Consider the following 14,737-nt stretch of genomic DNA (forward strand, 5'->3'; position numbering starts at 1 on the left):
TATGGTGGGAGAAAGGCTCCTTAACCATATACTGTGCGCGGACCTCGTCATCATGTCTCCCTGTTCTGCTGGCCAATCAGCTCACAGTGTGCTCACATTATGGACAGCAGTTTGATATCAAGTTTAATCCCCAAAAGAGTGTAGTCATGATTATGAAGACTAAGGGGGATTGGAAGGCAGCATTCCCCTCTTTTTATCTGGCAGACAAGGTGATCAATGTGGTAGACACGGTCAGATATCTGGGTCACATCATTAGGGATGACCTCTGTGATGATGATGATGTTCAGAGACAGTACTTTAAATTGTATGCACAAGCCAACATGTTGTAATGGTGAAGATCGCCCTTTTTAAAGCTTACTGTACCACTGTATAGTGCCCACTTGTGGTGCAAGTGCAACTACAGTAAAGGTAAATAATGAGTTGTGGGTGGCATATAATGATGCTCTCAGAATCCTGCAAAGCTTAGGCCATATCCACACGGAGACGTTTTAAAAAATGTCACAGAGTCGTTTTCAAAAAGTTTACCGTACACACGGAATCGTCTCAAGAAATGTGTGTGTCCACACGAAAACCACTGAAAACGCCACAAACTGAAAACGCTGTAGTATATATGCCTGGCCTGTGGGTGGTGCTGTGGAGGAAAGTTACAAAGTACATTTACTCAAGTACTGTACTTAAGTACAATTGAGGTATTTTTCACTTTACTCGAGTATTTCCAAATTCCAATACTTTTACTTCTACTCCACTACATCTCAGAGGAAAATATTGTACTTTTACTCCACTACAATTATTTGAACGCTTTAGTTAATACTAGTGACTTTGCAGATATAATCATGACATTATAAAACATTTATATTTATTTATTTGCCCTATTTTACATAGACTATTTAAAAATAGCCGATCTACAAGCTCACAACGCGCATCGCAACGCATTGTGAGCTTGTAGATCAGCTATTTTCAAACATTTCAGTACTTTAAGTATATTTTGATGCCAATACTTTTGTACTTTTACTTTGATTGAACTCAAGTAACATTTTGAGCACAGGCCTTTTACTTGTAACAGAGTATTTTTATATTGTGGTATTGCTACTTTTACTTGCTTTTACTTTTACTTTACTAACATTGACAGCTACTAACAACGTCTCCTGAACGCACAGTCTGTGTAAAGTCTACAACACATACACACACAATGCGTGACAGAGACATAGGCCTACCATACAGAGAGTAACAAAAAAAAAAGCCTGGGTTTCCGAGGCTATACAGAGAGAAGCTGAACGCGGATGCAAAGGCACGCTACCTGGAAAAAATGTCATTACATCTGTGCCCCAGATCATGTAATGACAGTGCCCAGTCAGAGTCACAATCATTCATTTCATAGACTGGTTCACCTGAACCGAAAATAAAATATAGTCATCTTGAGTACTGATTATTTATATATTATTATTTATATTATTAGCGAAGTATTATTATTATTATTAATATTATACTGTTCATTCATTATTCATTAAGCTAGTAAGTGAACGGAACGGAACCTGTGTTGCCAGATTTTGCGAGAAAAATAAGCAACCAGGTCTATGAAAACAAGCCCAGAAGAAGTGGCAAGTTAGTGACATCAGCTACTTGAATGAAAATAGCCGATGTACAAGCTCACGTGAGCTTGTACATAGGCTATTTAAAAAAAACTCTTGCAATAAAATAAAGAATACTTGTTTTTTTTAAAAAACATTCTAACAACACTAATGCTCTGGCACAGAACATTTTCATGAAAATATTTGAAAACCACTGGTTTAAAAAAAAAAAAAAAAAATTGGAAGCAAGCCTAAATAAGCAAGAACACTTTATAAATAAGCCACACAAAAAACGCAACCCGCAACTACCAATTTTACAAGCAACTTTACAGAAAAAGCCAGAAAAAGTTCTGCCCAAAATCGCTTATAATAAGCCGACATGGCAACGCTGATTCTCATTCAGACTCGGTCTCATCAATCAACACAACATGTTTATATTTTTATTGTGTGCTGTAATGCTTGTTTGAGCACAGGTAGAGAGCCTAAATGTGTTTGTTTCATTGTATTTAAGATATTCGATATACATTTTTTTTTTTTAAATGCCAGATTTAGCTAATACGGCCGTAAACGTTCCATTCAAAGTGCTAGCTTAGCCACTAGCGTCCTGGTTGAATTCAACCTGGTGTTTGTACTTTCTCTATTTACAACCCATACATCTACATAAACGTTCAGATTTCTAATATAAAGTGCTTAACTCATGGCCATGGATGTTAAAATTCACTTTGAGTGGGTATAAGTACCCGTATCTTCCGTATTGTTCAATAAAAAGCATTTTAATCCGATCGGCAGCCATTTTCTCATAGAGTTATTATGTATTAGAGTGCAATACTCCTCCCAACCGGTAGGGTCGCGTAAATGAAAGTCAATGGAGAAAATTCGAAGTCAATGGCCACCAATCGGATTAAAATGATTTTTATTGAACAATCCGGAAGATAGGTGTACTTATGCGGGCCCATACATAAGTGTAACATCCGTGGCCATGGGGTCAGCACTTTATATTAGAAATATGAACGTTTATGTAGATGAAGGGGTTATAAATGGAGAAAGTGCAAACACCAGGTTGAAGTTCATCCATGATCGTCGTAACAGACGACCGTCATGTGATCCATGGTCAACAGCAATGCGTTTGTTTTCATTCTTATAAGACCGCATGGCTCATTTGTATGCACGTGAATATACTGTACATTAAAAAGTAACTAAGCGGAAAGTAACTAAGTACATTTACTCCATGTCCACTTGTGGCTGTAAAAGCCCTATTGCGTTAAGTAGTACGAACGCAATGCTGACGGGGTCGGGGTGTTTGTTGTTGGGGGGGGGCGGGCGGCGGCGCATGCAGGGTCGGGGGAGGGGGGTCGGGGGGGGTTCGGGGGGCACGCATGCAGGGGGGGGGTGCTCGGCGCATGCGGGTTAAGCGAGAGGTGGAGCTATAGTGTCATCGTTTCAGGAAAGAAGCGTATTTGGTTGTACACACGGAGACGCAAGGGTGGCGTCTTCGGGGGGTGGGGGAACGGGGGGACGGGGGTGGGGGGACAGGGGGGGGGGGCGGGTTTAAGCGAGAGGTGGAGCTATAGCGTCATCGGTTCAGGAAAGATGCGTATTGCCGTATTTGGTTGTACACACGGAGACGCAAGGGTGGCGTTTTCAGATTAATTCACTCTGGGACTCCTGGGATGTACCTCTTTTATATGTGTTTATATGTTTATATGTTTCAGTGTTTCCCCTATATGCATTTAACAGAGGCGGCACACATTTTATGAAAATTATTTATATGCGACAAGTTGTGAGCTTGTAGGTGCACGACACCGTCGTGCGACGAGGTAAGAAATGGGCCGTGTTCTCATGCTCAGGGTCTATGGGTCTCCTGTGAAACGGCTCCCCCTAGGGTAACAGCTTTCTATGGGTCACAAGGGTTTCAGTCAGGGCCGGACTTACCGTTGGGCTAGGGTGGGCTGCAGCCCACGGGCCTCCAACTGGGGGGGCCTCCGATTTTTTTGGTAAAAATAAATAAATATATATATATATTTTTTTTTTTTTTTTTTTTTTTTAATTGCCAAAAACCAAAAACTGGAAAAAAACGAACCCAATCCGCCCAGAACCGCGAAAAAAACGAACCCAATCCGCCCAGAACCGCAAAAAAAAATCGTGCGAAGGGGGCAAGCATGCACGCACGCTTTGCATGCGCGCCAGGGGGGCCTCGAAAATTACTCTAGCCCACGGGCCTCAACTCCTATAAATCCGGCCCTGGTTTCAGTAAATGTAGGCTAAACGTCACCGGTTGCTCGCTGGAATGCGTTTTGTTTTGACAGCTTTGTTTGCTATGATTTCAACGCAGACGTTGTTGTTCACAAAGATGTAGCCTTGGATCAAGACTATTTGATCGATTCTGACATTTGAAAGTCCGAAAGAGTCTGACTTTTATGAAAGTCTTGATCCAAGGCTAACAATGTTGCATGCCATGGACGCATCGACGGTGAGTAACTTAAGTTGAAGCTTGTATTTGCAGAACGGTTTTGTTCTTGTTTTATATGGACCTATTAAGAGTGAAATAAAGATTGTATCTAGTCGCAGGTGTTTCCACCTCTGCAGGAAACCATTAAGAGAGCCATGCAGAGAGCTATGCAGCTTCTGAGAAAAAAACATTCAGTGGAAAAGTAAAATTCTAAGAAGAGCAGGGTACAGGTGTACTCACACACTTTGTTACAACTTAGGCCACGTGATTAGGTCAGGGCAGAGTAGAAAATTATACTTCACTAGCACAATCCCAATGCTGGGCCAACTAGCCTTTGGCCATACGCATTTCTACTTCTTCCAATACAATACAATACAGGAAAGTGCATTAAATACTAACTCATAGCCAGGGAACGAAATAAACACCGGCCAACAAAGTGTAGATTTCCTCTTTGGCTGGTAAAATATGCCAACTAACCACAAGATTTCAAGACGGCTATTCTAGGAATTGTGCCGACAGGTTTTGAAGGCAGGAAGAATATTTACCTCCTTCAGATATTGTTAACGGCAGCCAAAAAAATGCATCACAATTAACTGGTTGAGTCTGCTCCCTCTGACCCCCGAACAATGGTTGAATAAAGTCAAAGAGATTAGAGATATGGAAAGAATCACTTATTTGGTGAGGCTACAAAGCGAGCAATTTACCAAAAAGTGGAAGCCTTTTGCATGCATTGAGTTATGATACGATTTATAATTTTATAAAGAGATTTGTATTATGTGTAATTTGATAGTAAATGAAAGTATGTGTGTGGATATATATATATTGTGTTACAGTGTATGTGTGAGGATACATGTTGTACATTCTTCTGTTCTTTCATGTTTGTATATTTCTATCTGATTACTTCTGATTTAAAAAAAATAATTCTGTCTGTTTTTTGTTTTGCTTTACTTATTATTTTGTTGCTGCTGTCTCAATAGGGAGACAATGTGAAATATTGTACAGAAAGACTGTATGGTGAATATGATGCACTATTATGCATAAATGTATTGTCTCTCCTGATAATAAAAATAAAAACAATAAGTTGCAAAAATATGCCAACTAGCCACTAACTGCCAGAGGTATCTTCATATTTTTTTAGCCAGTGCCAGAGTTTTTCCATTGAAAAAAATAAAGTACTCAGGAGCCGAAATACAGCATTTTTAAGTTTTAAGTTAACAAGGAAGTGGATAGGAGTCTAGATCTTTGACTAATCATATCTCCTTGGTTTTTGGGTCAAATTGGAAAAAATATATATAAAACAATTATAATAATAAAATGTCACTTCACGTAGATCTACGCGATTGGCACGTGGCGGCTTTAAATAGGTTCGCGTAGATCTACGTGATTGGCAGTGAATCAGTTAAGGCGGTTACACACCGGCGAATATGCGAATATACGCAAAATTCGGACTCGTTCCGAATAATTAAAAGACGCTTTTTTTCGCTCCGCAAAACTGGTGTGGAAGCTTGCATTGACTTTATACGTTTTTTTTTAAAAACGTATTATTCGCATGAAAAAAATCGCCCCGGTGTGTAAGGACCTTAAAGGTCCTTACACACCGGCGAATATACGCAAAATTCGGACTCATTCCGAATAATTAAAAGACGCTTTTTCGCTTCGCGAAACTGATGTGAACGCTTGCATTGACTTTATAAGGTTTTTAAAAAAAACGTATTTATTCGCATGAATAATTCGCCCCAGTGTGTAAGGACCTTCAGTGTAAAAAAAACAAAATTAGGAGCCAACTAGGCAAGTGCATTAAATACTCACTCATAGCCAGGGAACGAAATTAACACCGGCCAACGAAGTGTAGATTTCCTATTTGGCTGGTAAAATATGCTAACTAGCCACTCAACAGAGTGTAAACAAAACTAGGAGCCAACTTCCTTAACTTTTGAATATTCATATAACAAATAGCTTGATGCTTCAATTGACGTGATTCCGCCATACACACTACTATGCATACCGATTGTGCTTACAGGACAAATGAAATGGTAAATTCAAGTGATTTCACTTGAGTCCTTAAAACGAGTGCATCCAGAAAAAACTGTTTTGCGTCGGCAAAACCATGTAAAAGTAGACCGTTTGTGGAAAAAGGGAGTTGAATCGTCGTAAGCTTAAAGGGAGTGCCAAAAAGAACAGATCTACAAGCTAACAATGCTTCATGATGTGAAGCGTCAGTGTAGTAGTGGAGGTTCAATGCTTTAAAATTTGCAAAGCATTGCATGGAGGGCGAGAGAACTCATGTCCGAGCCAGGTTCTTCTTCTCAAAGTCTTTATCGCTCATTTCTTATGGACGGAGCTTCGAACATGACTGACACAAAACACAGAACACAACAAAACTGCAGTGGGACGCCATGCTCTCAATCAGCTCTGGGAATGTGATCATCAGTCCGTCCCATCAAATGATCCAACATACTGTATGTATTGTTCTCTGTACGTTCATCTATCGGAAATGAATACTGTATGTTCTCTGCATGTTCATCTAAGAGAAAATAAATAACTACATGAGAAATACACTTCATGAGAAATACACTACATTAGCTAATAGATCAGTTCTTCTTGGAACACGGCATGAAGCGAGCACTTACAGACAGCACTGTTACAGAGGGGCTGTAGTTGGTTCTGGAAAAGGTGAACGTACATTGAATGGTATATTGGCTCTGACTGTCACTAAAACAGTAACAGTTTACTCTGACAGCCTGCTATACATTTGGCAGGGTAGATAGTCGAGCCATGCCCCATATGACCTGACAGAACTTGTTACTGGCAAAAACAAGGGATTATTATTGGCTGGCTTTGTATATTCCATGTAGCCTACAACAGCTGTTACAACAGCAATCTGTGTCGTGTCTTTCTCAGAAATGTTGAAATATTATATGCTCACACACACTGCAGTTTACTGTGAGCCAGGCAGACTGTGCTTGTCACTGCTGTTTGACTGCATCATAACAACATCCTGTTTCAGTCATATCTATTTCAGCGTTTAAACATTTTTGGCTGAAAAATCGGGACTCTGGGAATCCTCCGGGAGTCATTGAATTATAGGCCAAGCAACATGCGAAATGTGGTGCCGATCCGATCCTGCGTTCACGATATATGGTGTTTAGTTTTTAAGAAAAAGGCCCCTCCCACAAATTTTGCAAGCCAATTACATTGTCACATCACCCCTGGCATCATTTCGTTTAAGTTATTTGGAGGGGATTGATCCCCAAAATATCATGTTTTTGCATTTGTGGGTGAAATCAATATGGGTGAAAGTGCTTTTGGCACTGCGTTGATTCCACCGCCCCTGACATGGTATTAAAATGTGGGGTTGATGGATTTTTTGCGTAAAATAGGCCACTCCCACTAACTTCGAAAGCCAATTACGGCCGAACGGTATGCGCCATTAAAACTCATTCACTGCCACTGACTAGTGATGGGCCGATACCACATTTCTTCAATTCGATACCGATATTTTTGGGGGCGATTTTCCGATACCGATACCGGAACCGGAAACAGAACCAAACCGGAAACGGAACCGGAAATGGCCGGAAACCGGAACCGGAAGTACATTAAAAAGTATCGATATTATTTTTTAAGTATCGATACCAAACGATATTCAGACAATCGATCGATATATCGATACAAGTATCGATATGCCCATCACTACCACTGACGTAAAACTGCTGAAAACTGAAACAACTCATTGATCTTTGGACTGAGATTCAAAAAAGCAGACACTGATCGATAAAGGATTAATTACTCCCACAATGTACTCAATATTAAAGGAACATCCTGTTATTATACAGAGTATATAGATTTATACTTGTGCTCCAAAGATCGTCAAAACAAGTTGAAAAACGAATTAATTAAATAAAACCTGGCCGTGAATGTGTTAACCCATTCAATCCGGGAACGCAGCTGTCATTTTAGTTTTCTTTGGCTATTCAAAAATAGCAGATATACAAGCTCATGGCGCGGCACTTGTAGATCTGCTATTTTTGAAACAAATCATGAATATTTTTGCAAATATATATATATATCTTCTTTTTTTCAAGCGGACACTACTAACTCAAATCTTTGCTTCTGGGGGTCCCTGGAACTAAATATTTTACAAAGTTGGCTCTAAAAATATGTATATTCCAAGATCTTCTAAAATGTTCACGATTTTTCAAAAATAGAGACGAAATCTTAAAATGACACATGATCTGGTCTTAAAGGGTTAAAGGAACATCCTGTTATTAAACACAGCTTTGGCATGTTGGAGATAAGGAACATTGCGCAAGGTGGTTGCACTTGCACATACTTTTGCCAAGCCAACAAATGTGCTGCCAAAATAAGGGGAGAGAGTACAGAGACTCAGGGGACAGGGGAGTATACAGATTTATACTTGTGCTGTGCACCAATAGCAACTTTCAAATGGATATGAAACTAGAGGATAATATCTGACTCCAAGTCTTAGGAATTAATTATTGGGTGAGTACAGACGCAGCGCGGAGCACTTTTATGCCGCGCAGATCACTCTGCTAACCGTGTGCGGGTGGGAACGATCTATGGCTGGGTATTTGAAATACATGAAATGTATGTAAGATCACAGACATTCTAGGGCTATAACACTCCCTGGAGGCCAAGGTAGAACCTCTGCCCCAAATCTTTCACAGCCAGTTATAGTGCCAACAAGAGGCCAATTTTTGCTAAACATTTTTTTTATATTACACCTACAGATTTTGACCAAACAGCAAGTCAAGCGGTACACATTATCTCTATAGTCATGCGATAAAGACGGATCTGTCCGATTTTGTGGCCTGTTTTTAACAAAATGCGTCAAATCATGAATGTAGCGTTTGATTGCCGTGAAACATTCCAACTAGGCCAAGGAAGAAATGCCATCCTACATTTTTTTAATCGGCCTCATGGTGGCGCTAAAACAGGCAGATTACTGTGAGCAGCTAATCTATGTCACCGTTGGGCCCGATCGGCGCGAAACTGTGCACGCATACTCCTTGAAGGCCAAGTAAAAACCTTAGCCCCAAATTTCTAACATCGGCCTGTTATACCGGCACACGGAGGCCAGATTTTGTCCAAACATCATGAACATTAGCACACATTATCTCTATGGTAATTGGTAATTAAATCGTATCTCTTATTTTTTGCGGTTCTGGGCGGATTGGGTATGTTTTTTCCCGGTTTTTGGTTACTTTATTTCGGTTTTAGGGTTAGGTTATTTAATTATAATAGGTTATTTGATCATTATTAGGGTTAGGGTTAGGGTTCCTAATGTTAATAATGAAATATTTTTATCTTGAATTTAGTAAATTAACTGATACAACATGAATTAATAATAACATAAAAAAATATTTTGTTTAAAAAAAAAATTATAAACTTTTTTATTTTTTTACATTCACCAAAAAATCTAGCCTGGTAAACCCCCTCCCTCCGGAAATCTCATTTGCATTTGATTTCAGGGAGGTCTGGGATTGCGCAGGGAGTAAGCATGCCCGAACACTGCGTGTTCGAACCAATCAGCGGCTGCTAGGGGCGGGATCATCCAATCACCTGCCTAGTAGCTTGAAAAAAAGAAAAACTGTCTGTCATCGATTCTGCGACCGGAGTCTCAGATGGGAAGGAAGTAGGCTGTGAAACAAATGTGTGTCGCAAGCTTCTTCCATTTGACGGTGTCAGGTTACAAAAAATCTGGCGACCCCCCCAAATTATCTAGACAGTCCTCTCAAGCTGTCAGTTGCCTGCATTTGGCACCATCTACTGGCTTGAACCCGATTTGTCTGGCAAAATAATTAATTAGTAATAATATACAGTATATAGTGTGAATTAGACAGACAGCCAGATAGATAAGAGTTCCTAAATGTTGACCTCCACCCCCACCCTCTGTTCTGGAAATTCCAACACACTACATCCCCCCAAGTCAAGACAAAGCTCTGCACCACGGGGGACTGGGCCTTTTGCTCAGCTGCTGTGGATCGTCTTCCCGACCATCTGAGAGCACCACAGTCCACTGATGCTTTAAACAGGGGATTAAAAACCTCTCTTTTCAACCAGGCATTTGGCCTAGATGGACTGATTCACGCCTTTGTGCGTTTTTCGATCGGCCACCTATTTAAAATCAGCCGATTTCCAAAATTTCCAAAATACCATAAGGTTTGTTTTTCCCTTGAACATTATGAAGAAAGGCAGGCAGACAATGGTGTTGGATTGAAATCAATAGAAACCAATAAAAGACAAACATTTTAATTGCATTTGTGATGCTTTGTTCAAGTATTATCAAACGCATTATCAAACACTGACTGCCGTGGCCCTACTGATCAGATCAACCCCCCTGGCGTAGCGGGGCTAGGTCGCACCCTGGCACCGCTACGCTCCTCCACCACCACGGTCCTGACCGAGCCTCCAGTCCAGGGAGGAAAGGCCCGCTACACACTACACAGCAAGGGGGAGTTGAATTCCGACAGGGAGTCAAATTTCCACTAAAAACAATAACCATTAAATAACCAGCGTTCTAGTCAGACTCGGAGCTAAGCGAAGTCCTCCAAAATCTCACTGTCCTTCCTTCGCTCCTTAGTCCTTCCATAAATCCCCCAATAATAACACACAGACAGACAGTTATCCTCCGCACGGTAACAGAAACATGTAAACGCCACTTTCATTTAGAGGAAGCAGTTAGCTCATGCTTTTTATTTATTCCATAAAACCCTAGCAGCTGACTTAACTAGATCTAGGCTACGCACAGCGCCAGCAGCACTGCATGACTGCATAAGATCTACAGTATTTCAGCATTCAAATGCTCTAGTTAGTAGTCTGTTAACCAAAATGGGGAGGGGGGGGCAGTAAAGGAAAAAATATACACTTACGGCTTTTCTTGAAAGGTAATTATTGGCTCGCGTAAAGCATATTATATCCAGAATTATCCACACAAGTCCCCGGCTCCCCGCACATGTGTAGAAAGTATTGTGCTGGACCTCAGGCTGAGACTGTGCGTCTCCTTCGTCTCGGTCACACACAAACACAATGAGAGCGTCTCCTTCACGTGGTGCTGTTGACTGACGGAAGGCGTGTTCTAACGATATTCTTTCAGGCGTGCCGCGTTGAGATCGGTCCAGATCCCTGGTGTTCAGCCAATCACAAGGAGGAAGGGGATGCACTGTGGTGGAAAAAGTACTCTCATTTTTTTTACTTAAGTAAAAGTGTCAATACTGCAATGTAGAGAGACATACTCTGTTACAAGTGAAAGTCCGTTATGCAAAATGCACTTGAGTAAAAGCATTGGCATCTAAATATACTTAGAGTACCAAAAGTAAAAGTACTCATTATGCAGAATGTCCCCATTCAAGTTTTCAAAATGTATAAAAAATGTTCTGAAAATAGCAGATCTACAAGCTCACAACATGTGGCGATGCGACGCGTTGTGAGCTTGTAGATCTGCTATTTTCAAATAGCTGAAATATATAGACCTTAAAGGAGGAGTTCACCCAAAAAATGACTTATTTTCTATCAATTGCACACCCTATGAAGCCTTGAATCCATGGATTCTTTTTTGTTTTTGTCGCATTCCTAAGCTAATAATTTGATTCCCGTCTCCTGCCGGCTAATGTATCCGGTAGGAGACGCAAAGTAGATTATTTGTGTCTCCTACCGGAAATACACACGGTCATCAAATTATTGTCTTAGGAATGCCACAAAAACAAAAATAAATCCATGAATTCAAGGCTTCATGGGGTGTGTAATTGATAGAAAATAAGTAATGTTTTGGGTGAACTACTCCTTTAAGTGAAATACTCCACTAAAGTAACCTCGAAATTGTACTTAAGTAGAGTATTTAAGTAAATGTACTCAGTTACTTTACACCACGTACCGGCGGGGTTGATGTGCAGTGCCACCTAGATCAATTCGCTCTTAACTCTTTGTTCGTTATTCCGTGACAACAAAGATCACTGTCTTATCTAATTTGCAATTCTAAACCTTGACATTATATTTAAAGCCCCCCCCCCCCCACACACACACACACACACACACACACACACACACACACACACGCACACGCGCACAAACACACAGACACAGACACAGACACACAAACACACACAGACACACACACACACACACACACACACACACACACACACACACACACATAGCTTGATTAATGGACACAATCACTAGCAAGGTTAGACTCATAACCACAATCACACTGATCAGATAGCAGAGCACAGTCCCACTATCAGATCGATTCAGATGAGATTAATCAAATTCAAATCACACCCCCCAACCTGGGGGGCCTGGTGGTCCTCCCCCACTTTTTAACATAGTAGATGTAATTTCTCAAGGAGTCCTCAAGGAGTGTGATTGAAATCAAGGAGACTCCTGCAGAATCCAGGGGGGTTGGCAGCTCTGATAAATTAGATTTTTTTGCCACAGCTGACCAAACCCCATTTAAAGAATCTTATAAATTAGTCCATTTGCCAGACCAGATGTCGGTATCACTCAAGGTGGAAAAGGTCTGACAAGAAAAAGACGCTGAGTGCGCTCTCATACAGGATGCGAGTCCTCTTGTAGACTAGCCTATACCCTATATTGCTAGGGTGTTGCTATGGGATGGAGGAAGTAAAGACCCGTTCAGCTACAAAATGTGCAGGCAATGTGTCAGCATATTTTATTTTGGTGTCATGTCTGAACGTGCGCCAACATTTTAGTGGCGGCAATCTTGTTTCGGCATTTATGCCTGCTTGGGACCTACAACATTGCAGGCCAAGTCTTTGCAGAAAGCAATGGTGCTGCTGGCACCAGCGTCATGATGTTGCTTACATATTCTAAGTGTAACTTGTGTTCAATATATATTTTTACATTAATGGAGGAGTATTCAACAGTTGAATACACCTATGTAAGAGAGAGAGAGAGAGAGAGAGAGAGAGAGAGAGAGAGAGAGAGAGATATGAGTGTGTAGAGCAGAGACCATACCACCGCACAACTGAAGTTAATTGCCCCTTCATTAACATTAAGGGGCAGTTTTAAAAAAGAACAAGCGAGTGGACAGCTATTAAAGCTGCAGGAAAAGTAGGTCCTTGTGGTGTTCCCAGGGGGCCCCAGTTAAATGATAGGTGATTCTGACAGTGGATGTTCCTAACGGGGGTTCATCTCTCCCAGTGGTTATCAAAGTGCGGTCCGGGGACACCCAAGGGTTCTTGAGGGGTTTCCAGGGAGTCCATGTTGGTTCTCAAAGTGGGGTCCTTGAGGGATTTCCAGGGGGTCCCCAGCGACGTGTTGTGAGCTTGTAAATGATTGCTGACTCTGACAGTGGATGTTCATGTTCCTAACTGGGGTTCATCTGTCTCAGTGGTTCTCAAAGTGCGAACGGGGACCCAGGGGTCCTTGAGGGATTTCCAGGGGGTCCATCATTGGTTCTCAAAGTGCGGTTCGGGGACCCCCAGGGGTCCTTGAGGATTTGCCAACTCCGTGCACACACACGCACACACACACACACACACACACACACGCACACGCACACGCACACGCACACACACACACACACACACACACACACTAAAATGACCGATCTACAATTTGAAAAAATATTTAAAAGTAAATAAATTGAGTACACATTTTTTTAATTAAATAAACTTTAAAAAAATACTAAAAAATTACTTTTAAGTATTTTTACTCATTGTAACTACTTTTAAGTATTTTCTATTTGATTGAATATCTTATTAGGCAAAAATGTAAAAACAGCACAAGTACAGTTAAAACACTTTGCCTAAAAGGTCCATCCGAAAAAGTCCTTGCGGTCTTGGTATTCAATTCATAAACATATAAAGTAGCACCAAACAGTTCAAAGTCATCACAAAAATACAGAAAAAACGCTATATGTACAGAGTCGGAAAAACAATGGGGGGGGGGGTCAAATGAAGGGGGGGGGGTCTAAGAACTTTTAAGTATTTTTACTCATTTTATGTACTGTTGGAACTATTCACTGTTTGTATTATGTCACATTTATTATCTTTATTTATTTGATTTGTTTTGTAGAATTAGTTTGATTACAGCATTATTATTTCAGTAAATGTTGTGTTCCAGCTAAAGGCTTTTATTTTGAAGGTATTGGGCAATTGGGGTGCACAGGTGAATTTATTTAAGTCATCAGACAGGCACAGAAGTCAGATTCCGTTTGGCACCAGGAAGATGCACACGTTTTTACCAGACTCAGGGTCACATCTGAGGCAGTCTGCCAATTTATGCATTTAATCTGCCTCAGGCAGATTAAATGCATAATGCTGATTTTCATAAAAGCTGCAATGAAGGGGCGACCTTTGCTGTGTGTCACCCCCCCCCCCCCATCTCTCTCCCCATTTCCTGTCAGCCTACTTTCCTCTCAAAATAAAGGCAGAAAAGCCCCCCCAAAAAAAGCTGCAATGGAATAAAACAAAACCTGTTAATTCTGCCTGGACATTGGACCCTTTTCAAACCCTGACTGAATAAGATTCGCTACCTGGTGCCTCAGTGGCCTTTTGAATTGTTTATTGTTTGAGGACAAATCGCCACTACACTACTTTTAAGTATTTTTACTCATGTTATGCATTTTGGGGTATTTGTACTCATTTTGTGCACTTTTAAGAAGTTTTACTCATGTTATGCATTTTTAAGTATTTTTACTCATTTTGTGCACTTTTAAGTAGTTTTTACAAATTTTAAC

This window comes from Gymnoscopelus braueri (assembly GCF_963280865.1).
Source record: "Gymnoscopelus braueri genome assembly, chromosome: 9".
In the NCBI taxonomy this organism is placed as follows: domain Eukaryota; kingdom Metazoa; phylum Chordata; class Actinopteri; order Myctophiformes; family Myctophidae; genus Gymnoscopelus; species Gymnoscopelus braueri.